This window comes from Monodon monoceros, unplaced genomic scaffold, assembly GCF_005190385.1.
Source record: "Monodon monoceros isolate NGI ecotype Baffin Bay Population unplaced genomic scaffold, NGI_Narwhal_1 Super_Scaffold_20, whole genome shotgun sequence".
NCBI classification, from domain to species: Eukaryota; Metazoa; Chordata; class Mammalia; order Artiodactyla; family Monodontidae; genus Monodon; species Monodon monoceros.
This window is the reverse complement of record NW_021703777.1, coordinates 95600231-95627564: the sequence shown is the minus strand read 5'-3', so window position 1 is coordinate 95627564 and position 27334 is coordinate 95600231.

Genomic DNA, 27334 nt, shown 5'->3' with positions numbered 1-27334 from the left:
GTCATATCTGGGTTGTTCATGGGTTGGAAAGCCCTGAGGGTCATTTCTGTGTGTTTGCTGACAGAGAGCCAACAAAATGAATGAACCTGTCCCTCAGTTTGACAGAGGCCTCCATCCTTCACCAGCGGTAAATAGGGAGGCTAGGGCTAATAGAGAAATCCTGTGTCAGCAAAGGATTACATAAAGCCAGTGGGACACATTATATTCTGCTTTTCACTTTTAGCTACCTCTCTCCCTTTTCCTAGAACAGATATTCTGGTTTTGAAAGATGCTAATGGAGCGTTATTAGTACAGGAAGAAAATTGCCCTGGAGAATCATAATGACTTCACTGTGGTAGTGACATCAAACCAGACCGTTTAAGAAAAATGGGGTTTTAGTTCTTGTAGAGAGAGTCAGATTTGAGAGATAAATAGCAAGTGAAAGTCCTGTGACATGTAAGACAGAAAAGGAGGACAAGGTTTGGGACTTCTTAGGTTGCTGAACTCATGCATGGGGCCACCCCAAAGGTCTCCTGACATCTGAGATTTGAAGATGGAATTAAATAGTTAAGGCTGGATTCAGCTCTTTCCTGAGGCTACTCTTCTGCCACCTTTTGGAGGTAAAAGACTCCACAGAAAAATAAAAAACAAAACCAAACCAAACAAAAACTCCAAAACCACTCCTCTGTAAATCTAATACTATTATCCACATGCTTATAACCATGTTTTTCAAGAAGTCTTTAAGAACTGATATATAACTATCTGGGTTTTATACTTAACATAACAAAAGCAAAAGAAAAGAACATTGGAGAAGTGTTGTTTGATGTCCAAAATGTGATTTTTTGCACACCATTAGGAAAATCTCTTTTGGGATTCTTAGGACTTTCTGAATTTGACTTATCAAACATCCAGTAAGCCAGTGTGTACAGCTTTCAGGGCATAATAAGAGAGAGTGAACATTGGTGCACATTATAGAAACTTTTACTTCAATATAAATTCTAAGATGGAAAGGTGATGAGACAATGATAAAGACTTCAGATCAACAGTCCAGGTCCTACAGCAAAAGAGAGAGCCATACTGAGAGAGCAAGAGAAAAAGAGAGAGAAAGAGAAAAAGGAGTGAGACAGACATGGGTTTGTACCCAAGACAATATGTCTTTTCCATGTTTGGTTGTGGGTGGTAGAGTGGTTATTGGCATCGTGAGCTTTGGCATTGTGAGTTTTTGGAACAAACCAAAAAACGCTTTGGAATCACGAGCTTTTCCACAAACCACCGTACTTGGAATCCCTGGTTAGTGATGCATTAGCTGTGTGATCTTGGTCAAGTTACAAAACATCTCTGAGGTACCACTTTTTAAATCTTTCAATCTCAGAGAATCTATGTGGGGATTAAAAAAATGTTTAATACAGCCTTTGGCACATAGTAATAAATAGTTAAATCTTGCATAGACACTTTTCTTTAGCATCTTTATTGGAGTATAATTGGTTTAGAATGCTGTGTTAGTTTCTGCTGTGTAACAAAGTGAATCAGCTATATGTATACATATATCCCCATATCCCCTCCCTCTTGCATCTCCCTCCCACCCTCCATATCCCACCCCGCTAGGTGGTCACAAAGCACTGAGCTGATCTCCCTGTGTTATGCGGCTGCTTCCCACTAGCTATCGGTTTTACATTTGGTAGTGTATATATGTCCATGCCACTCTCTCATTTTGTCCCAGCTTACCCTTTCCCCTCCCCGTGTCCTCAAGTCCATTCTCTATTAGGTCTGCATCTTTATTCCTGTCCTGTCCCTAGGTTCTTCAGAACAATTTGCTTTTTTTTTTTTTTAGATTCCATCTATATGTGTTACCATATGGTATTTGTTTTTCTCTTTCTGAATTACTTCACTCTGTATGACAGTCTCTAGATCCATCCACCTCACTACAAATAACTCAATTTTGTTTCTTTTTATGGCTGAGTAATATTCCATTGTATATATGTAACACATCTTCTTTATCCATTCATTGGTCGATGGACACTTAGGTTGCTTCCATGTCCTGGCTATTGTAAATAGAGCTGCAGTAAACATTGTGGTACATGACTATTTTTCAATTATGCTTTTCTCAGGGTATATGCCCAGTAGTGGGACTGCTGGGTCATATGGTAGTTTTAGTTTTAGATTTTTAAGGAACCTCCACATTGTTCTCCATAGTGGCTGTATCAATTTACATTTCCACCAACAGTGCAAGAAGGTTTCCTCTTCTCCACACCCTTTCCAGCATTTATTTATTGTTTGTAAATTTCTTGTTGATGGCCATTCTGACTGACGTGAGATGATATCTCATTGTAGATTTGATTTTCATTTCTCTAATGATTAATGATGTTGAGGATTCTTTCATGTGTTTGTTGGCAATCTGTATATCTTCTTTGGAGAAATGTCTATTTAGGTCTTCTGCCCATTTTTGGATTGGGTTGTTTGTTTTTTTGATATTGAGCTGCATGAGCTGCTTGTAAATTTTGTAGATTAATCCTTTGTCAGATGCTTCATTTGAAAATATTTTCTCCCATTCTGACAGTTGTCTTTTCGTTTTGTTTATGGTTTCCTTTGCTGTGCAAAATATTTTAAGTTTCATTAGGTCCCATTTGTTTATTTTTGTGTTTTTTTTCTATTTCTCTAGGAGGTGAGTCAAAAAGGATCTTGCTGTGATTTATGTCATAGTGTGTTCTGCCTTTGTTTTCCTCTTAGGGTTTTATAGTGTCTGGCCTTACATTCAGGTCTTTAATTCATTCTGAGTTTATTTTTGCATATGGTGTTAGGGAGTGTTCTAATTTCATTCTTTTACATGTAGCTGTCCAGTTTTCCCAGCACCACTTATTGAAGAGACTGTCTTTTCTCCGTTGTATATTCTTGCCTCCTTTATCAAAGGTAAGGTGACCATATGTGTTTGCGTTTATCTCTGTCTATCCTGTTCCACTGATCTGTATTTCTGTTTTTGTGCCAGTACCATACTGTCTTGATTATTGTAGCTTTGCAGTATAATCTGAAGTCAGGGAGCTTGATTCCTCTGGCTCCATTTCTTTCTTAATATTGCTTTGGCTATTTGGGGTCTTTTGTGTTTCCATAAAAATTGTAAATTTTTTTGTTCCAGTTCTGTGAAAAATGGCATTGGTAGTTTGATAGGGATTGCATTGAATCTGTAGATTGCTTTGGGTAGTATATTCATTTTCACAATGTTGATTTTTCCAATCCAAGTGCATGATATATCTCTCCATCTGTTGGTATCATCTTTAATTTCTTTCATCAGTGTCTTATAGTTTTCTGCCTACAGATCTTTTGTCTCTTTAGGTAAGTTTATCCCTAGGTATTTTATTCTTTTTTTGCAATGGTAAAAGGGAGTGTTTCCTTAATTTCTCTTTCAGATTTTTCATCATTACTGTATAGGAGTGCATGATATTTCTGTTCATTGATTTTTTTTATCCTGTTACTTTACCAGATTCATTGACTCAACAAGTAATTTTCTGGTAGCGTCTTTAGGATTCTCTATGTATAGTATCATGTCATCTGCAAACAGTGACAGTTTTACTTCTTTTCCTATTTGGATTCCTTTTATTTCTTTTTCTTCTTTGCTGTGACTAAAACTTCCAAAACTATGTTGAATAATATTGGAGGCACTTATTTTTTAATTGCATGAATATTAAATCCTTTGATGTCCTTCAACCTCTCTTTCTGACACAAATGAAAATACTTGAGGTCATAATTCAACGTTATGTCCATTTGGCTCCAAAGTTTAAGTTTTTACCACCTACAGATGCTGAGTTTGAGTTCCAGAACGAATTTTCACTGTTTGACTTTTACAAGTATCACAATCATGTTGAGTCACGTTTATTAAACGTAAATAGAGTTAGTAGGGGGAAAATGTCTATCTTCATTGTGGAATGACTGATAAATCTGTCAAATTTTATCTTCTAATATTCCTCCATTTTGCTAAGCCTCCATGTTGACCATCTCCTTTATGCTAATGGATTTCATTTTAAAACAACCACAGCAACAGAGCATACAGAAAAGGAAAAGAAAATACAACAAACCCCTATATTCTCAGCATCCAGATTTATCATATTAATTGACTCAACAAGTATCAATTGTGAACACGTTGGCAACTGGGGATATGGCTGGAAACCAAAGAGACAAATATTCCTGCTCTTGTGAGGGTTGTGTTTCACTGACAAATATTAATGTGGTCATATTTGCTTCAGGTATTTTTTAAAGAAGTGATCTTTTACAGATCATATAACTGGAGTCACCTGTTCATTGTATGTTTTGCCCTCTGAGTCTTTTAAGTGGGGTGTGCATCCCCTTCTGATTGATTTTGAATGATAGTGTGTGGCCAAATTCAATCCCCCTCATTGGACTTGGTAGACATCCTTCCTTTGCACTGACCTTTGAAGACATGTAAACAACCAGGAGTGTTTCAAATGGAGCTCTAGGAGTTCAGGAAATGCCTCAGAGGCATCCCGGGGTGCTCCTCTGGGATTACTCCATGGAAATTCCTAAGGATCAAAGGAGAGAATGCATATGAGAGATTTTATCCACTGTAAAATATTTCACAAATGCTGTGTATCTTTCTAGCATTGGTGATCTCTTGAGTGCCACCCACGTTATCTGGACCATACCTGTCTGCAGAGTCTTATCACTTTCTCTACTGCCATCTTGACCAACTCTGGGAGGGCTCATAGTGCTCCCACTGGAGACCATGGCCAGTGGTTCCTCACACTGCATCTTGCCTCAAACAGAGCATGTCTCAGGACAGGGCAGAGAATCTGAAGCTGCCCAAAGGTGTCAGAAGATGCAACACATAAGTACTAATGGGAGTTAGGGCTGAATTCTCTGAGAGGCAGAATTTACCAGTTGGAGGCAGGAAACAGAAGCTAGCTGACACATTAATTCCTGTTTGATTCCTGGCTCCCATGCATGTGAGAGGCACAGGGCTCCTGCATGCCTGTCTGGAAATGTTCCTCGTGCTGAGAACTGGCTGTGCTTTTTCTTGGAGTGGGGCAAGCTGGTATTTGTTTCCTGCCTCACTTTCCTTTCCCTACACCCTGGATATATCTCTCGCATGTGCATGCCATGTATATATACATGAGGTGTATGTATTGTGTGTATGTATCACTATTACTAAGGGAATTAATATATATTGAGAGATGTGTTTAAGAAAGCTCACCAAAACAAACAGGAAACTCGGCTAAAAAAGTTAACAATTGCTATGTTTGGATGTTGGGATTTGGGATGATTTTTACTTCTTTTTTCCCATTTTATTTACAATTTACTATATTGTTTTGAGTTTTCTACAACACTTAGAACAAAAACAATAAAGCTGTTTTCATTAAAACTTAAAAATTAAGGACTCTCTGAAGCTTACTGGCCATGAGTCATTCCTGTTTCGAGCTGCAGGCAGCTGAGGAATCATCAATAATTACAGCAATAGCTACACTGCCATGGTGTCATTTTCTTTTCATTTAGAATAAAAATTGAGTGTGTAGATTAATACCTACATCACACACACTTTTCTTCATAAGATCATGAAGATTTTTCATTCCTTTGCTGTTTGTTTCATAGCACATATCACTGAATTGTATTATATTCTGATTTAGTGTCTGTCTCTCAACTGGAAAGTAAGTGTCATGAGAGCAAGGAGATGCTCAGTAAATATTTTTGAATGAATGAATGAAATAAAGGAAAAAAGAAACTTACTATGCAACTAATAAAAGCTAATGTATGTTAGGTGATCTGAATATATCATAAATGTAAGCCTTTCAGTTATCCTATGAGAGAGGTATGATTATCCACACTTTATAGCTGAGGAAATAGAGGATCAGAAAGAATAATTGTCATGGCAGGGGCACATTGTGGCAGCTCTTCTGGGCTATGAGGTCATAATGTTTCTCCTGGACCACCCTCCTCTGTACTTGTACAGACCCTTATTTATTCTCTGTCCCTAAGCCTCACTGCTAATTCACCATCCCATCTCCCCAGATCCTTAGAACTAAGCATGACTTTCTCTAGCCAATCTAACATGGACTGAAGTCATAGCCCAAAACCTGCTTGAGACTTTGACCTTGTTTCTTGGTGACAGCTGTCCCCATTACAGTCTGTTCACATGGTTCTCATCTCCTTCCACACTCCTATCCCATCTTATCCCTTTTTGGTCCCTCCAACAGTTGTCTAATTGCTGCAAGAGATTATTGTTCCATGACTATTAGATATCAAGTTTTACAAAGGGAATCAAGACCTGGGTTTAAAGTTTCTACTGTACTGGGTTTTGTTCACCTGGATGTCCTCCTAAGCCCTGTTGCTGGGCACCCTCCCTGGTTTTTCATGTGCCTCTTCTCTATTAATATGCCCACTGCCTTGACCTACTCCTCTGGGGAGCCCTAACTCCTTGCCGATAAACCAAGACATCCTTCACCACAGTCATTCTAGATTCCAGGCTGATTCTGACTTTCCACAGAGCTCAGAGCAGTATTTTTTCTTTTTACAGAATCCCATCTGAAATGCATAAAGGGTGCCTCTCACTGATTCTCAGCAACTGTAGTTGGACATGCTGAACCAGAGGGGAGAAAACACATTTAACTCAGATAAAGGCACAGCTCCTTCTCCCGCCCCCCATCCAATCAGGCAATTATAGCACTGGGCCAGAATTTTCTCCCACAGTTTCTGCATAAAACATAATTCTGCCACCAGCTGCTCACCAACATTTTGTTGTCACCTCAACAGACAACAAAATGACAAAACAGCTCAGCAGAGGGTTATCTGCCAGCAAAACCGATGAGATGCACCCCCGCTCCAACCAGCCTGTCATTAGGAAGCCGTTTTCTGTTTCTAAAATAAACCCTCTGAAATCATTGCCTTCCCACATCTGTGTTTCTGCCTAGGAATGAGAGATGGTCTCCTGACTCACAGGTCCTGGGGTGGAAGGGGACCCAGGAAGGGTTATGTATCCACAGAGAAGGCCACAGGGGGAAGTTACCCAGACTTAGAGAGTAAAGGTTTTTATGCTTTTCATACTGACAGTATTAAGAGTACTTTTGCATTAGGTATTAGGAGTGTTTAGAAATATGATCACTTGGCCTGGGAACCTATCTTTTGTAACATCACTTCTATGCTTTTTCTTCAATGTCATTCTTTTTCCTTCTGACGTGATCACACTCTCCATCCACATCAGCCCATCTTCAATCTCATCCCTCACCTCCAATCCTCATTAAGAACCTATGAAGTTTAAGATGCTTTACATGAGAGAAAGGAGGTCTAGGAAGGAAGCGATATTTCAAAACAAAACTAGAAGTAGCGACTTCTGCCCTGCAGGGAGGTGGCAAAATAATGGGAAGACAAATCTTACCAACTCGTCCCTTGGCAGAGACAGGAGGAACAGAAAAAAGGGAGGGAAAATTGGAATTCTTGCCAGATAGACTGTGCCTCAGAAAGGTAAGCCCAGGGCAAGGTGACCTATCACATCCTAAGCACAATAAGGAGAGGAAGAATTAACCTTCCTGGAGGCCACAGGCAGTGGAGGAGAGAGACATTGAAAATGGGAGGCCAAGTGTGTTTAACAGACAGCAAACAGACCACCAAGGTTCTGAGTAATCCCTCCTATGCTTCTCAGAAAGCTCAATAAAGTCATCCATGTACCCACAAACCTTGTTAAGTTAAGATTTATCAGGGGTTAGGTATAAGAAAAAGAACTGGGCTTTACAGGGTGGAATGTGTTAGCATGAAAGGGACAATGAGATCATGGGTGGGCAGAACTCATCTAATGGAAGAATAAACATGACCAGGGAAGCCTTTCCTTACTCACCCTCACTGCATCCCATGAAAGTCCCAGAGTGGTTGAATCTTGCACAGATGGGTGTCTCATAGTGCATGACATGGATTTCAACTGAATAGTTAAGGATTGGACACTTCACCTGATGTCTTTGCATATTCATGAATATGATTCGTCTTATTCCCACTTGAAGGGTGAGAAAACTGAGACTTAAGAGAAGTTATGAAATTTGCTCAAGGTCACATAATTCAAAGCAAGGCTATAAGGAAGCCAGGTATTTCTTCTTCTACAATGCTGATGTATTAAGAGTATCTAAATATCATAAGTTCTTTAATTTATATGATCATTATTAAACCATTTGACTAGCTTCATTTTATGGATGAGAAAAAAGGGTAGTTGTGGTTAAGCATTCTGATAAATACCGTAACTTTTACTATGAGTTTAATCCATTTCCTTTTCACTGCAAAATTCTGCACACTCTGAGATGAGGGATACTTATTATTCTGTCTGGTTGTCTGGGGTTCAGTTTGAAGGAACTTTTAAGGGAGATTGTAAGGTTTAAAAATAAAGGAGACAGGTGAAAGGAACTCTACTCTGAGAGACAGAGAAGGAAAATAGGAATCCAAAAGGGTGTCACTGATCATCTTCAAAGAAAGTCAGGGCCATCAGAGAGAAAACACCACAGAGAGGAAATTGTAACTTTCTGAACATTTTTGTAAATCATTCTTTTATGATTATAAAGTTTATATGCCTACCTGCATAATTAGAAATATTTGTATGAAAATGAAAATGGTCCACATTACTGTTTTAACACATGCAAGATGGTGAGAAGACACACAAATGAAAGCTGTCAGGAAGCATATAACACCAGAAAAGTTCAGTGCCAGACAAATTCACAGACATTAGTGGTGGAGGGAGGGAAAATGGACTTTCCACATGTCATGAAATGGTGTTTCTGAGGCCAGTCATTCTTTTAAGATCCCATAGGTTGGGTCACTCCAGCAGAGACTAAGTGAGTTTCAACTGTACAATTTATGTGACAGTAAAAAAAAAAAAAAAAGAGGTTAAAAGAACGAAAAATTATATTATCAAAATAAATTATGACATATTTATAAGATGGAGTGCCTTTGAATATATAGGAAGAGCATTATTGTGGTCTTCCTCCAAGCTTCTTTAGTTCATGGCCAAGCAGGAGCTATGGCCAGCAGTGTCAGTAGATCATGCTCAGTCCTGGTTGACTGTCCCATGTGGACTCCTTAGCCCACTGCACCAGAACATCTGTCAACTCAGCAGAAGCCTTATGCCTGGTGTGGTGAGCAAGCTCCCACGATCATCCTTGACCATGTGGGCCAGGTGCGGAGGGCCCTGAATTGAGCAAACTTGTGGATACAGAGCTAGAACAGTTTATGCATTATACATAGATACACAAATTATTGATCAAGTTATTTAAAATAATTCCTTTTGGCAGTGGGCTTTGAAAAGATTTTATTTTAATTTTCTTTTCTTTTAGTTACTCTATGTTACATAGTCTTTCTATAATAATGATTTACTTCTGAATTTTGGGAAGTATCAAGGTATGTTATTTTCAGTGTAGTTTTGGGGGCAGTGATGTACTGGGTGACCATTGGATTCTGGTGGAAAATGGACACATGATGGGGTGCCTTTGAATATATAGGAAGAGCATTATTGTGGAGAAATGGAGTAATGGCAGTATAGGTGTCCCTATTGCCTGCTTGTCACAATTGACATTTGTCACACAGGGTCGAATATTCAAACACTTCACGAGCACTGTTATTCCAACACAGACAGATCTGCTGCCAAAAAATCACAGTTGCATTTCCATTTCTGCAAAGAGAAAAGAAATTTTATGCTGAAATGTTCAGGCTAAGCATAACAAAGGAAGCCCAGCAAATGAATTATGAACAATTCTTCATGATACAATACAACACAACATGAATCTCCTGGAATATACAGACTTCAGCATTACTTGTGAGTTTTATGGTCACTTGCAACTCACAGAAATAAATAGTTTCATTTCAATATCTATATTGTCACACTCTCTCCTTCATATATCTGGCCAGTGTAGCTATAAATTTGACAGTCAATACATTTATAAAGATTATATGGGCTTCCAAGGTTTGTTTTGGACACACTTTTACTGTTCTTTTATCCCCTCCTCAGTAGGGTCAAAGACACTGAAGGGTCATGCACACTGAAGGACCCAAATAAAGCAAATAACCAAAAACTCATTAACACTCAACCATCCATCCAACTATCTATTTATCCACTAAAAAATACTTCTGAATATGAATAGTACCTCTTCTTTTATTTAATTAATTTATTTATTGGTCACATCACATAGGATGCTGTATCTCAGTTCCCCCACCAGGGATCAAACTTCTCGCCTGCTACAGTTGAAGCACGGGACCTTAACCAGTGGGCTACCAGGGAAGTCCCCCACTACCTCTTCATTTTACTTGTAATATGACCTAAGGAACTTTAGGTAGACCATCTAAAACTGTGGCTTATATATTCATATAACTTGGGAGTGATAACTCCTATGTCACATAATGTTGGAATGATTAGATGAAGTTGTATTTACCAAGTGCTTCTGATCATTCTTTTTTCCTGTCTCGTTGGGGGAGAGATTATAAAAACTATAATTTAATTGCCCAAATATTGAAATTTCTGCAGGGTTTCAACAGAGTGTTTGTATTACAGGTAGGACACCTGAAGGGAATTTTAATTTTCTAGGCAAGTCCAGAGTAGAATGCCCCAAAGCTTCTGACAAATCTGAGGTTTCAGGTTCCTGTAGCTCACTTGGTTATATTGAGAATACTCTTTTCACATGTACTGCCCTGAATTTATGAAGTCATACTCAATTTTTCCAACTCTCTGCAGCCTTTCCTACCTCACAGAGGTGAGTCAATTTTCCCCCAAAGACAGATGCATCCAATACTTCATCATCTTCTACAGTGTATTTGAAAATAGTAACCTTACAAAGTACATGGGAATTTCTTCATACTTTACACATCCCAAAATGTATCAGATTATAGAAGATTAAAAAGATATACTTATATTGTTAAAGTGCTCTTAGGAGAAGTCCTGTCTCCTGTTACCCAAAAATAATTTGTTTTAGGTACCTCATGATCTCCCTATTCATACCTTCTGGGTTCTGCTGTTCATGCTATTGATTGGATGACTCCCAGGCAAACTACCAAAGTAAATAACCACCAAGTCTACTCATGAATATTATAGCCCAAGAAGACCTATTTTGAAGCTTGGTGACCAGTATTGGATTTCCATAGAAACCATCAGGAAACTCATGAGTATGATTTTGCTAGGCTTTGAACTTTCCAAAGGTTCAGTGATTCCTAGCCTTGGCTGAAAATCCTGGAGACTGCATTCTACATGCCTAGATCCTCCTGTGGTGTCAAGTGCATGTAGGCCCTCTCCCTGTCTGAGATGATGGGTCCAGACACTACTCTGTTGTACTGAGGGACTCTGAATTCACAACAATAAGAGAGACCTCCCCCTGCTGGTACTCTTCCACACCTGCTACCACCTTTTTGTTAACAAAAGTCACCAAATCAGTTAAAGTTATAAATGGTTTTACATTTGCACCAAGGAATGATTTCCTTTGGTGTTTTTCACTTCTGCTGTATGTGTTCTTTTATTCTTTCCAGCATTTAATACAGTGACAGAGAAAATCAATTAGAAAATATATTCACCATCCATTTCTACATTTTCCTCTAAAATAACGTTTTTTCCTATTCATAATTTGTGATTGATGTTTACTATTAGTTTCTATCTTGATAGTGGGTGTGATGGTTAGTTTTATGGGTCATCTTGGCTGAGTCATGGTGCTCAGATGTGTGGTCAAACAATACGGATTTTCTGTGAGGATGTTTTTGAGTGAGATTAACATATAAATCCGTGCACTTTGAGCAAAGCAGATTGCTCTCCATAATTTGGGTGGGCCTCATCTAATTAGTCGAAGGGAGCAGAACAAAAAGACTTACCTCCCCAGAACAAGAGGGAATTCTGCCAGCAGATACCTTCAGACTTAAACTGCAACAGTAGCTCTTTCTGAGTCTCTACAGTGTTGGTCCACCCTACATATTTTGGAATTGTCAGCCACTATAATCATGTGAGTCAAGTCTTAAGATAAATCTCTTATATATATATATATACACACAGCCTATTGTTTCTGTTTCTCTAGAGAACCCTGACTAATACAGGGAGTTGGTCCAATCAAAGGCAGAATGTTATGTAGATTCATAGAATCAGCATGCTGATTTGTTTGACCAAGATTTATCATTATTATCATAACTATTGTTGTTGTTAAATACAAATTTTTATATAAGAAAAATTTTACCAAGTTTTAAAAATAAAATTACATGATTTTGGGGGTATATCAACCAAGGGAAGTATAAAATTCAGCAAACATAGGTAGGTTTAATATAATATGTGCAATGGGCTTTGTTGTAATGAAAATCTAGAACACAATTAGAAAATAATAAAGTCAATTGTGCTTGGTGTAAATCAGAAAACATTCAATTATCAGCTCTGCAAGGACTCTGGCCTGGGCAGAAAAAGGGATGCAGACATAACTAAGAAAAGTCCTTCACCTTAAGGAACTGTTTGTAAACCAACTGAACCTTTGAGCAAGAGAAGACCTCTAATTTCATTGGTTCAGTAAACTGTTCCCTGCAGTACTCAGGACTAAACTCCTGTGGTAGTTTTAAACATGTCATTGATATGCCTCCTATAAAAGGGAGGACTGTGTGTTCTTCCCTTTTCATCTGGGCCAACTTCAGTGACTGACTTGTTGCCAATAGAATGCAGCAGAAATGACATTGTGTAATGTCCAAGGTTAGACCATAAAATGTAATACAGCTCTGTCTGTATTACACAGACATTGGTTTTGACTCCCAAAGCCACAAGGTAAGAAATGTCATTACTCTGAGGTCATCATTCTGTGAGAAAGCCCAGGCCATATGGAGAGGCTATGTCATGTTTCTGTCTTTAGCCCCACCTGGGGTCTCAGCCAACACAAGACACATGAATAAAGACACCTTCAGATGATTCCAACCCCAGCCACTGAGTCACCTCCAGAGGCTATATCTTCCATCTGGGGCCTAAGTTATTACTGAGAAGAGGTCAGTCACTCCTTCTATGCCCCTTCCATATTCCTGACCCATGGAATCAGAGAACATATTAAAATGATCCTATAAGCAGCTAAGTTTTGGAGTAATTTGTTACACAGAAGGAAGTAACAGTAACACCACCCTTCTCATCATGTGGTCTACAAGACCTCTTTGGAGAAGTTGGATGGAAAAGTGGAAGACTGATGTGGGCCAAAGCAATCAAAGGTCATTGGTTGATCTCTAGATTTGACACTAAATTTCTGTGTTACTTTGAGCATTTCAAAGGCATTTTCAAATAAATGTCTCAATTTGAACAGTTTTAAAGTATTCCTTTTTTAAGATTTTGGTTTATGTTTTTCATAATTCCAAACCTACTTTCTGCCAGGCACTGCAGTAGGCTCTCACACATATGGGCTTTATCCTTACAAAAAGCTCATGAGATTGGTGTGATTATTCAGATTAAAAGATAGGGAAATGACCATCAGCAGTCAATGGCTATTATTATTTGAGAGCTTGTGATTTGTCAAATACTTTCTAAGCACTTTATGTGTAATATCTCATTTCATCTTCATAATAACTGAGATAGTTGCTATTATGATTTCCATTTTATAGCTAAGGATAACAAAGCACAGGAAATCTATGTAAGTTAGCCAAGTTTACCCAACGAAAAGGTTGGTAGTCTGTGTCTTAGCGCAGGATACCATAACAAAATACCACAGACTGAATGGCTTAAACAACAAAAATTTATTTCTCACAGTTCCAGAGGCTAGAAGGCCCAAGATCAAGGTGCCAGACAATTGGTTCCTGGTGAGAGCCCTCTTCTTGGCTTGCAGACCGCTGTTTTCTCACTGTATCCTCATAGGGCAGAAAGAGAGAAATAGCTCTGGTCTCTCTTCCTCTTCTTGTAAGGACATTAATATCTTTATGGGGCCCTACCCTCACCACTTCAGCCAGTTACCTCCCAAAGGCCCCAACTCCAAATACAGGTCACACGGGGGGTTAGGGTTTCAAAATATGCATTTGCGGGAGGACACAAACACTCAGAGCATAGCAGTCTGTCTTCAGAGTTCACACTCTTAACAACTGTGCTCATTCATTAAAAATACACCACAGCACACATGGAAAATGTTTTTTAAAAAAGTGTAAAAAGTCACAGAATTATATATCCTCCCTGATTAAAGAATTGGTTAAAAGCATGCATAGGAAAAAGTAGAAAGAATACATCAAAAAGAAACAGGAGTGGGAATAGTAGTGTATTCATGCTTCTTTTTTTTGGTCTATACTCAAGATTTTCTGTAATATTATATTACATCCATAATATAAAAATAAAGTTCAGTATAATAATTTTATACGCCCCTGCAGAGAAATTTCCATGCAGAAGAAGAACATTTATTAATGAGTAAATAAGTGGAGAACATGTCATATTTCAATGGAAGCTTTTATGTTTTGATCTCATGCTTTGAGACGTGCTGTCTCCTTGAAAGGGAAGGAGGGCCCATAACACTCACACCTGGTAAACCAGATGACTGCTGCATCCAGTGGGTTTTTGAGATCACATTCTGGACAATGGTGGGAACAATAGACAGACCCTAGGTTCCTGATGGATCAATAGGTCAATGCTTCTGATTCTTTCCGCTTCCAGGAGCTAGGACAAGAGAGAGAAGAGGAAATTGTGTAACCATTAAAGGGCTTACTCAGATTATTGCAGCAGAATTTGGCACTCAGTCATTTGCAAAGTTGGAGAATTCACAGAGAAAGGAGGCACGGCAGCACCGAGAGAGAGGTGAGGTATGAGCAAGTGAAAGCACCCAAAAGAGTCCCCCAGAGGACCCTGCAATACCACCATCTCCAAGTCTGAGATTGTGCATCTTGAGATGTGGGAGCTGGTGTGAAGACTGGGTTTGGTCATTCCAGGTTGTCAAGAAGGGAAAGAGAACCCAGGTCTGTGTGACTCTGACTTTCTTCTCTGGCCTTTGCTGTGCAGAAATGCTCTCCAGAATAGGAGTTACAGCCTCTGGATTCTAGGCCTAATCCTAACACAAATTAGAGATAAGAAGGGTTGGGCAAAAGACTTTACCTTCTGATGCCAAAAGAACATCAGGTCTTCATTAGAAATCAGTTACTTTCCACCAGAGGGTGTTTTTGAGAATTAAACTGGATGATATCTTGGAGCGAAAATAAAAACTTTGGAAAAAAATTGTACTTTTCTTAACTTATTAAGTAGCACCTCTGACCTGACCTGAACCTAAAGGGTGTTAGTTTACAGCTTCTATGTCTGATATGTGATTTTTCATGAGTTTCACTGCATAAATATTAACATGTTTGTTCATGTGGTGTTGCCCCTGGGTCCCCTAGGAGAGCCGCCTAATATTAGGGTATCATAAAATCTGGAAAACCTTTATGCATATTTGGCTGTTCTAGTTTCACATAAGGGATTGTGGGCACCTATTGCCTTCATAGATACACCATCTCTTTCTTGCTCCTGTCTATGAGGCACATGTGGTCAGGTTTTAATCTTTTTTTATTAAATCTGTTTGTGACTGTGACATTAAACAGGGGCTTATTCAGTGAATGCTATGTGCTCAGTAGCCAAAGACTATTCTTCTTCCCTAAGGGAAGAGATGGGAGAGAAGGATGCTTGACTATCTTTTCAAATTTGTTGTTTGAAAGATGATTTTTAGTAGCTCTATGTGACTACAACTGTCTTCAGGGCAGTTGGGCAAGAGCACGCATGAAATAGATCCTAGAGCTAAGAAAAAAAACAAACACGAAACAGGGGTTTAAAGAAGGACACATAACAGCAATTGAAGAGCCCAGACTTTGACATCAGATTTGGTTTCAAAATCTCGTTCTGTCTGCTCTTTGTTCCTGGGCAAAGAAAACTTCAGCATCTCTAAATTTTTTTCCTTAGCTTTCAAATGGCAGTAGCAATATATCTCTCATAAGGATTAAATAGAATAAATGAGCCTTAGCACAGTGTCTGGCATTTTAACTACTTGCAAAAATAGACATTGTTTTAATTAAATGCCCATGTTGATATAATGTTTACTGTGAAGTTTTGCTGTCACAAGCTGTTTGTGGCAATCTTGACCCTCCCCAATGAAGTCTATTTTCATCTCTTGCTCATTAAGTTACTCACAGTGGCTGGAAATTTGACGGCCATGATTTTCGAACTTCTCAGCTCTTCTAAGAGCTGCTGGTTTATTTTTCAATATTTTGCCAAACATCAAGCATCACTGAAGAATCTTTCCCAAAGACCTATGAGTGGGCTGCTCCTGGTGTAATGATTCATAGTTGCAGGCTCTGGGCCAGAAAACATAGGAAGGTGAGATTTCCACGGCTCTTTAAGGAAATATCATCGGTTTCGTGACTCCTGAGTCAAGAAACCATTTAATACCCCAGAACTCACAGCACCTGAGCTCAAACATCAGGCTGTGTTTAGAACGACTTCTCTCTTCCTTTTTTTTAATGGGTCCTTATTACAGAGTCAGAAGGCCTATTAACCCAGCACCCAGAGCCTACCACCATAAATTCACGATAAAATCCTGTTGACATTGGTTGACTGTCAGGAACATAAAACTGTCAGTGACCACATTTTCAATTATAAAGGACAATTACTCTGTGCATGTTAGTACATGCACACCACAGCTCATGTGTGGGAATCATCCTGATCTCAGACATGTATGGGAATAGTGCTGACCTGTCTGCCCACAGTGAGCTGGGGGTTTCAAGCAGTCCAAACAATGTTCCCAACACCCCTTGGATGTTAACACTGGGAAAAGAGAAGATATACTGTGATTTGTTCCCATAATGTTCTGGGCTGTGTCAGAGTGCACTGAAATTGTCATTTTATTATCAGTCTCCACCACTAGCCATTTAATGACCAAAGCTGTGTCTATTACTTGTTTTAATCTTCAGAATCTGGAATAGCACCTTCTATGTAGATGGTGTTCTGTAAATATCTCAACATAAGTCCATGACCTCAGTACTTCAGACAATTAAGCTGAGTGTGCTTCTATGCCTACATCACCTTCAGTCTCTGGGAAACTTACCTGCCAAGCAGCTATTTTAGAATGGATGCACTGAGACACATTCTCCCTGTGCCCAATGCCAAATGATCCAACACTGGCTGAAGCAGACATCAACATTCAAGGTGAGTTCCTACTGACTTGCAGAAGACTGCTCTCTGCCAATCTGAATCTCTTCCACTGCAGGCTGTCGAAACTATCTCCAGCAAATTACCCTATCCTATCCACACAGATGGGTGCACCCCGCTAAGAACCCTACACAAAATGTTGATTTCCCAAATATCAGGTGAAAATCCTTTATCCTAGTTTGAGACCCATTATCTCAGCCCTTCTATCCAGTTCTGAAGTGTTTTCTGGAACAGATGCACTCAGTGAGATAAGTTTGTAGCTTCCCCAGGGCTGTGTTACCTACCAGATTTGAGCAGTTAGACAGGTCATGGTTTGACTATGCTCTGCTACGTCCTAACCATGTAAACTTGGAGAGGTTAGGAAGTCTCAGTAAGCCTCACTGTCTTCATCGATAAAATAGGAATTAAGAGTGGTACCTGTGGAGTTGAGGTGATGTTTACATGAGATACTGAATGCAAAGTGTCCTATGGATTGTGGTGTAAAAAAAACACTGGGTCTCTTACTATAAGCAAATGTTCTCACATATTAGTTCTTCAGTTCCACCTGAAATAACTTCCCATAATAGCTCACTATCCAAGTCCTATCATCCTTCTATAAAAGTCCAGGCACACAGGCATTTGTAGTTCGCAAAGTGGTTTTCGTATATGTGGTGCTATTTTATCTGTACCCACACAGTGAGGTAGATGACAGAGACATTGCCTCCTCCTCCTCACAGAAGATAAATGGGGGTGTTGAGCCCAGAGAAGATAAGGGACCTTGCAGAGTGATAAGACACAAAGGTTCAGCTCTAAACACAGAGCCAAGTCTTTATGAATCAAAGTTCCTTATTTCTCAAGCCTCAGCTCCTTAGAGCAAGGGATGCATTTGGACACACTCACTTGTCCTCTTTGCTATCTTTACAGATCTCTTTGCAAGGACCCCTCATCTTATGGCTCCATCTCTTCACCTGCATCCCCCTTTATATGGATATGGGCTTTCTCAGACTTGTTCAATATTTTCTGTGGTGAGGTTCAGTGGTATTAACTGTTCATCTTCACCGATTTGGATTTGCATAGGAGACATCGGAAGACCTATAATGTCAATCCCTAAAATGTCAGACTGTAATCTTATGTGTCGTCCTGGAAATAGAGGAATTTAGAGATGGAGTGAGGATGTAAAAAAAAGCACCCACTTTGCTCCCTGGTCAAGGTTTCCTTTCTTTTATAGTTTTGTTAAATGCATTGATCAGTTCCTGCAATATTTTGAGAATTAAACATCCTGAGTAAATGTTTTGAGCATACATCCCCAATATATACATGCTTATTTATTTGGAAATTGTGCATATATTCTAATATACTACTGTATTTTGTATGTGGACATTGAAAGGAGGTGATATAGATGACCTAATATGTTAAATGCCTTTCTAATTGTGGTGACATTGTAGCAACCATATAAAACTCAGACATCTTATATAACATTTTTGCTTCTCATTACTAAAGTGGGATTATAATATGTAGTAACTGTATATATTTATTTTATAGGATATGTAAGTAACTTATGGGGTATCTATAACCCATGCACATAGAATTTTATAACACAATATATAAAATGATATGTGTATGATAAGGTGTACACCCTACTATTATTAACCTTGCATTTTACCTGCAAGATATTAGCTGATGCTGATGACAGTGGCTAAGAACCTGTTTATAGTGATTTTCCAGAGTTTATTTTGTTTTGTTTGTCTCCTTGTTTTTTGTCTTTCTGTGTGTCCGAATTGTCTAGGTTGGCATTATTTTTATTCATTTATATGACCAGTAAAGACCTTGGAGAAGAATAAACTTCAGTCCTGCCATTTTCTTGTTTACATGTGCTTTGCTTGTGTTACTGACATTTTCTTCAACCAGTCATTTCTTGTAGAAAGCCTGCCAAACCACTTGCTTACTCTCTGAGTGTTAGCAAAGTTGACATGAGATCACACAACCTGTAAATATAATTAACGAGGAGTACATAAACCCCAGTGCATTATAATACATGCTGTAGAGACTGTTGGTTGCCCACCCCTCTTGGTAACTGTGCTCTATAAAAAATAGACGTATTAGCTGGATGGGAAGATTATGTATCCTGGTGTCCTTTGCAGCTAATTTGACCATTTGACTATGCTCTGTTTAATGGGATGCAAACAAATAGATGAGTACAACTTAAACAAAAAAGGGATATGCTCTCTCCTTCTCTTTCCATCCTACTTTCTGCAAAAGCTGAAGCAGCCATCCTTGTTCACCTTAGGGAAACCTTGTGCTCAGAATGGCAGAGCAACACTATTGTAAGGTCATGGGTGTTCCACACCATGGGGCTGCTACTTCAGCACTGGAAAGCTCAGGCCCATGCTGTTAGGGCAGTTAGAAATGAACTTTTTAAAAGTCATTGATATTTTGGTCTTGGTTAGTGCAAGAAAACCAGTATCCCAACTAATAAAATGTACTAAAAGTGAATAAAACGTGAATAGTATGGGTGACTATCAGCCCCCTTGTGTTGTGTACGTCTCAGTTTTCCCCCCACCCCAAAGGATACTTTGTTAAACACGTCAATAATATTCACACAGCTTACTTTTCTACTTTTTAATTAAAAAAATATAACAGAAATTCTATTTTTTTTCTTCCTGTGCCCCAGTTTACTACTCCATTAGGGTGCTGGCATTCTAAGTAGACCTCTGATTGCTTGTCTTGAAAACCAGACAATTGTGTAGAGTTTTTTGTTTGTTTGTTTCTACTTTTTCAGATTATATGTATTGGTCTTAATCAACCTAGAGTAACTGCAACCCTCTTGAAAGCAAGGCTATTCTGTACACGTAACTGTTTCTATATTTCAGTTGATCTCAAAATATGCTCCTGGAATTAGCATCACCTGGGAATTTGTTAGAAATCCAATTTCTTGGCCTCCACCCAAGATTTGCTGAATTAGAAACTCTAGGGTAGACCCCCCCAAATTGGTGTTTTAATAAGCCCTTCAGGGGATTCTGAGGCCATTTGATGTATGAGAATCATAACGACTGTGCCAATCACTCTTAAACTTCTAAAGCTTAAGAAGGAGCAACTTTCTGAGCTATAGTTGGAAATAGGGAGTGTAAAGATGACTAAAGCTGTGTTAGACAGGAAGTGCTATAGGGGTCCACAAAATAAGGGGGTTTGAGATGTCCCCCCCAGTGAAGGACAGAATGTTTCCACCAAAGGATTTACAGCACACACATGTCATAGAGGTGTTATTGTGTCAGGTAATAGGGCAAAGAACTTCCTGAAGCGAGTGTGAGGATGCTATTGGGATGGTGGAGGTGAGAGAGGTGGACTGCTTGCATGGTCTGGGTTACTGTTGAGCTCCACAAGGAAGGAACATGAACACATTTTCTCCCAAGAAAGCACACAAGTATGTAAGCATGATGAGAACTGGCTAAGCTAGTGGCTCCCCCAAAATGAAATATTGGCATGAGAGGATACAAATAGGTTTTATGGAAAAAAAGAGATTCTGTGAGCAAATAAATTTGGAAATTGCTGAGTTCAACAAAATTAAATACTTTCTCTACTGCAGTACTTCTCTGAGCCATTGAATATGCTAATGAACATTTTAAATCTCTAAGAAAGGGTACAATAGGTAACATTGTCCAAAATTATTTGACCACCTCACTCCAGAGCACTTCATGGATTAAACATTCTTTGAAACACATTTTGAGAATGGTGTGTTACAAACAAAATGTGTACAAAATCAAAATTTTGAATAAAGGAAGGAATTGGATGAAGACTGAACCCAAGGAAGGAGATTCTTGGGTAATTTCTATAAATACCAGTGTTCACAGTTTACCTTTGTGACTTGGTAAGGGTATGACACAGTTCATTCTCAAATTCTACAATGTGATTGTGTGTCACTAGATTTTCATGATGGTTGTTTTATAAGTTGTATTCTATTGACTCTTGCCTCTCCTGATATAGTTTATCCATTATCCTAGCACCAAAAGGCCCACAAAGCAGGGTGGTTGTGGTGGGTGAAATGCGGCATCAAAAATTTTCTTTAAAATCAATAAAGCTTGAAAAAGATATGTACTATGCCGTTTTGTACAAGAGACTTGAGCATTTGCGGATTTTGCATCCACGTGTGTTCTGAAACCAATCCCTTGTAGATATCAAGGGATGACTGTAACTGCTGAGGTAAAGATTCTGAATGGCTTGTTGTGTCTGATTCAGGTACAGTCCATTACTAAGGATATCGAGAGAGTCTTGGCCAAAATTAGCCATCAGATCAGGGGAATGGCAGAAGTAAACTTGGTTCAAGATGGAAGCAGCCCAGCAATGACACTTGGATGTATATAGGAAGGCAAAGCAGAAACCTAGGGGGGAAATGGCAGAGATCCGGGTCTTGTGGGAAAATGTTTGTGGCTGATGGGCATATATGCTCAACCAAGGCATCTCAAAGACACTATTTGGAGATAAAAGGCTAACTCCAGTGGACTACATCCATTGGTTGTCTCAGCCCTCTCCTTTCTGGGGAAAATAAAATTTTAGGGCTGGAGAAAAACAATTAAAATGCATTATTTTGATTTTTTCAAGTATTATCATTATTGTCCATTTAAAATTGCCTGGCGTAAAACTGTGGTAAATAAATAGCAGCTATTATTAATATTGTTTTAGATCTCATCTATTGATGAGTCAGTCTAAGGTTCCTCAGGTTTGATGAAGATTGAATTGGATGCTAACTGCATTTGTAGGTGACAAACACCTGTGAATGCTGCTGAAAGGAAGTTAAGGTAATTCCAAGGTTTTGTGATGTTCCTAAGGTCTCTGCTTGCATGAGGTGCACCTGGGACCATTTCTGTTTTCTAAATTCTCTTTCCACTAAGCAGAGCCAGGACTAGTCTAGGATAAGGATAATAAAGCATTCATCTCAGGCACAAAATTTAAAGGAACACCAAAAGAACTCAGTAATCAAGATAACTAATATCATATGCAGTAGTTTTTAAAATTAAAAAGTTATGTAAAATGTTTCATGATGAGTAAAACATCAAAAATTTAAACAAAGGCCTGTTATACTGAGCAATACTGTAGCCTGAAGCAAAAGAAAATCAGCAATGTTAATGTTGTCTTTATTTAAATTGTTGACATTTTGTTCACTGTGGATGCTTGCTTGGGCTTACTTTTGATTTTTTTCAAATATTGCATTAAAAGATTATTAATCTTGACTACTGAGTTTTAGTATCTCTTTACATTTTATGTCCAAGATGAGTGCCATCCTTAACCCTGGTCTTGGCCCTTCTACTAAATTCTCTTTCCACTATGAATATATGGATTTTTGCCTCTAAATAATACTGTTGGGCTTAAGCCAAGTCTCATAAAACAAGCAAATAAACGACAAACAAACAAAAATGGTTCCAGTCCTCAAGTCATGCAGTTGGAGAGAAAAGTAGAAAGGAAAGAAAAGAATGAAACTTCTCTTGTGCTGTTATTTTAGAACACTACGAGTAAGTTTTGGGGACAATAGATTATATCATTTCTTGAGCACTCAGACAGCTCAGATAGCAGGGTGTCCATTCTCCATCAAAAGAAAGGAAGAAAATATAGCTCTTTTTGCATTTGGAGAAGTTCAGTAAAAACATAACACTCATGATTGATTGCTCCCTACATTCACTGTTGTGAACTGAATTATGCAACCTTATAAGCTGTAACCGAGTTTATGTTATAAATTAACTCCTGCAGCCATAAGGAGATTTGTTTAAGGCCTATAATCTTTTTGAGATTTGCGATAAAAGTTCAGGGCTAGAGGATAGAGTTCTGCTTTTTTGCTCTGATGTGGGGGACCTGGGAAATGGGGATAAACTATAAAAATAAGAAAGTAATTCCAGGTCCCCTTGTAAGTGAAATTACAATGATTGTTAGCTCAGCACTGAAACACTGCTTAAGGCTGAAGTTCCCACACACTGGCCATACTAATTGTCTCTGCCCATGCAGTGACTCTGAGTGTGGACATGGTGGGCGCTGACAGATGGTTTACTTGCGAGCATGACTCAGAAGCACAGGTTGGAATCAATTACCATCCTAGGTCCAGGAAGAAACAGAGAATGAAGGGAACTTAAAAGAGGCCACAGAATAATTACTTCTAAGTTAGTAATTGGATCACTTTCATATTTTCACATGTGTATACATGTTTATTTATTCAACACATATTTGCTTAGAGCTTGCTCTCATCCAGGCACTGTGCTGAATATGGAGTCTATGATCCTCAGCAAAGACCCACAGAAGTCCGGCCATCACAAAGTCTATCATCTATTAGGGAAGGCAGATAAATTATAGAATGTAGAAGAAAAAATTATAAAACATAGAAGCTGCTACAAGGAAAGGCATCCAATGTCATGAGGGTAGGTAATGCAGCCGTGACCTAGGCCAAGTGGTCAGGAAAGGTTTCCTGGAGAAGAAGTGGCATTTGAGTGATATAAATTATAAGTAGAAGGGAGAAAGTGGAGTACCCTCTGGGCAAAAGGACTGGTGTGCACCTAGCATGGTCGTTAAGATTAGGTACTCTTTAGGCAAGCTACTTGAGTATCATTATACCATTTCAGAAAGAAGGGAAGTAAAATCAGTGAGGCTAATTACTTCTCCTGTGTTGGCTAGAGTGGTACAGGTCTGTTTCAATCCTTGGTTTGCTTCATTCAAAAACCAATGTTTTCTCCATATTTTATCCCTATGAACAACAGGTCATTAGGAAAACATTTTGAGTGAAGAAACTGACATCAGTGTTAGCTATTAAGGATGAGAAAATCCATCTTAAGATCTTATTATTTTTTTAAAACCCCACATTTGTTTATTTATTTATGTTTGGCTGTGTTGGGCCTTCGTGTCTGTGCAAGGGCTTTCTCTAGTTGTGGCAAGCAGGAGTCACTCTTCATCGTGGTGCGCAGGCCTCTCACTATTGTGGCCTCTCTTGTTGTGGAGCACAGGCTCCGGACGCGCAGGCTCAGTAGTTGTGGATCATAGGCCTAGTTGCTCCGCGGCATGTGGGATCTTCCCAGACCAGGGCTTGAACCCGTGTCCCCTGCATTAGCAGGCAGATTCTCAACCACTGCACCACCAGGGAAGCCCCAAGGTCTTATTATTTTTAACTGAACTTCTGTGAACATACACAGAGAAAGCCACACCTCCCCAGCTGATTCTGTAAAATTCCTAATATCCAGTAAAGATGGCATTCTGAATCTCTCCCTCCTACTTGATCCTGCAATGGTAAAAAGAAGATAATTTTCTTCCACGCTGACAATAAATGTGCTTTGTATTTCAAAATTATCTCCACCTTCGTTATTCTTTTGCCTCTAATGCATGGCTGGGTCTGTGTTTCTGCTTTGTCTGCCGCTCTGGGTTTTGTCTGGGCTCATTTCCTGGGATTCATTTTTTTAATAGAATGTACATTTATGTGTCCAGATCACAAGTATGACCTTAGATCTATTTTTTATCCTTTTTTGGGAACTTCTGAACTCCCCACATAATAAGTAGTGAACACTGTCACACTAAAACACTTCGTTAATGGGGTTCACATCAGATATTTAAAACAAGTGGTGCAGAAAATGACTCTTATCTAACTAGAATACAGGCAGGTTAGCATATTATATTGGGGTAGAAATGTGTTAGCTTTGGAGCTAGAAAAACTTGGCATACAATTCTAGATTTGTCCTCCCTCCCTCCCTCCCTCCCTCTCCTTCCTTCTTCCTTCCTTCCTTCCTTCCTTCCTTCCTTCCTTCCTTCCTTCTTTCTTTCCTTCTTTCCTTTCTTCCTTCAATAAAGGTTTATCAGAATCCTGTTACATGCCAGGTGCTGTCATAGGCACTGTAAATACAGCAGGAAACAAAAGAGACAAAAATCCCTGCTTTCATGAAACATATTCTGATTCAGAGATAGGAAACAACCAAGCAAGCAAGCAAGCAAACAAACAAATAAATATGTTTTCTGGGTATAATATGTGCCAGCTAAATGGTGACACTGAGGTGTATCATCATGATACAGTCTGATATCTCTCTAACATTGGTGCTATTATTTTCCCCAGTGTACAGATGAGGAGGAAGTAGAGTACCCAAAGATTGTAACATGGATGAGGCAATTATTTCCTTCAGAATGCCAAGGGGTCAGCAGCTCACTGAGAAGGCTACATTTCAGCTTGGTCCTGAAGGGGGGTAAAGAGACATCCATGTAGCTCTTGGGGAAGGGGGCAAAGACAGAGAAAAATCAGCTGACTGGATTCCAGAAAGAGCAAAAAGTCGCTGTGGTTAATGAGGAAAAGAATTGCAGGACAAGGTTAGAACATTAATGGGGAGCCCAATCCAATAGAAAAGTGCTCAGTAAGTGTAAGTTCTTTCTTTGTTTTGGAGATAAAAAAAAGAAGAAAAACAAAGAAAACTAACCAAACAAACAAAGAAGCAAACAAAAAAACACTATGGTTTAGAGTACTAGTCTCTGGTCCTAAGGTGAATGTTCTTCCCTTTACACAATACTGTCCTCCATCCCCATCTGGATGATTCCAGTCTATGGAGGAAGTTGAGATGCTAAGGTAAGAGAATGGTCTTAGGCAGCTTGTATTTCTGTGATAGGGGGTGGTTAGCCTCCACTCACATTGCTCTGCCCTGCATTCTTGGTCATGGTCAGCCTAGTGTATGATGTGTATCGTCTTAAAAGATAAGAGGCTAAACCATTGAGAATAGTGCAGGAGAGGGGAAGTCTCTTTTTCCTGTCCCTAGCACCTAGTTCTTCCATACTAATCACCATAGAAAATGTTATAGACATAAGAATTATAGAAACATAGAACATTTTAAAATTTATATTTTCTATATATTTCTTTTTAAACTCAGGTTTATTGAGGTATAATTGACATGTAAAATTGTAAGATATTTAAAGTGTACATTGTGGTGATTTGATATACATATACATTGTGAAAGGATCCTCCCGCCACATCTAGTTAATTAACACATCCATCACATCATATTTTTATTTTATTTTGGGGGGAGGTGAGAACATTTTAAGTTTTACTCTCTTGGCAAATTTCAAATATACAGTACAGTGTTATCAACTACATTCACCTTGTTTCATATTAGATTCTCAGATCTTATTCATTTTACAGATGAAAGTTTATACCCTTTTACCAACCTCTTGCTAGATCCCCCATCTCCAGCCCCTGGCAACAACTTTTTTACTCTGTTTCTATGAGTTGGATTTTTTAGGTCTTACGTATAAGTAATACCATGCAGTATATGAATTTCTTAGCTTTATAGTCTATGTTCATTCAGAGAAATCTAAAAATCAGCAAACATTTTTTAAAATTCTCTCATATCTTGATGGCCTGCATTCTAGGCTCACTATTGTTTATTGACGAGATTGAAATTATTAATCCATTGAGAAATAAGAAAAGTTATGATCAGAATATTATTATCATTTCTAGGACACTTGTGTGTGATCATGTGATTTAATTCGTGAACAGAATCACATTTTCTACTTTTTTACCCAAAATTTATTTGGGACACCCCACTTAAGCATGGTCTCTGCCAGCTCTAAGAATTACAGTCTCACACAACTGATCTCAGATAGCAAAAAGTGTAGGGAAGGAGGTCCCGGTTCCTACCCTGGAACATGGTGCAGAACCAGAAGTAAATTCATCGTCTCGGGAAACTCCATCTCCCCAATTTCACCAACAAGATAACTCATCTGGGAGTGGAAAGAAGTGTAGTCATTATTTTACTAATATTTCCAAAAGGGTAAGTACTCCTATTTTATGACCAAATAAGAGTAAAAGGAAAGGTGAAAAATAATTTCTTATAGAGTGATATTTTATGATCTAAATTATCATAATTGTATCTGTGAATGTGTGTGTGTTCATTTTTTAGTGCTTCATACATTTCTTCCGATTTCAGTAAATACATCTCTATATAATATATGAATATACATGCATATGTAAACATATATAGATATCTAATGGGTATGAGCTTAGAATATTAAAATATAAAAGGACTTAAAGTCATCTAGTTCAATATTACTTAAGCAATACTTGAATTTGCTTAGAAACCTCTGTATCCTGAGAAGCAAGCATAGGACTCTGTCCCTTTCAGTGAAACTTTAGTAGCTCTGACCTTTCATTCCTCCTTAAAATTTGTTGAAACATTTTGCCTTGTCATTTAAATATATTGGCCTTGATTTTTTTCTTTGGCCTTGACACAACAGGTACCTTCCCATAAGACTATAAGAATTTGAAAACAAAAC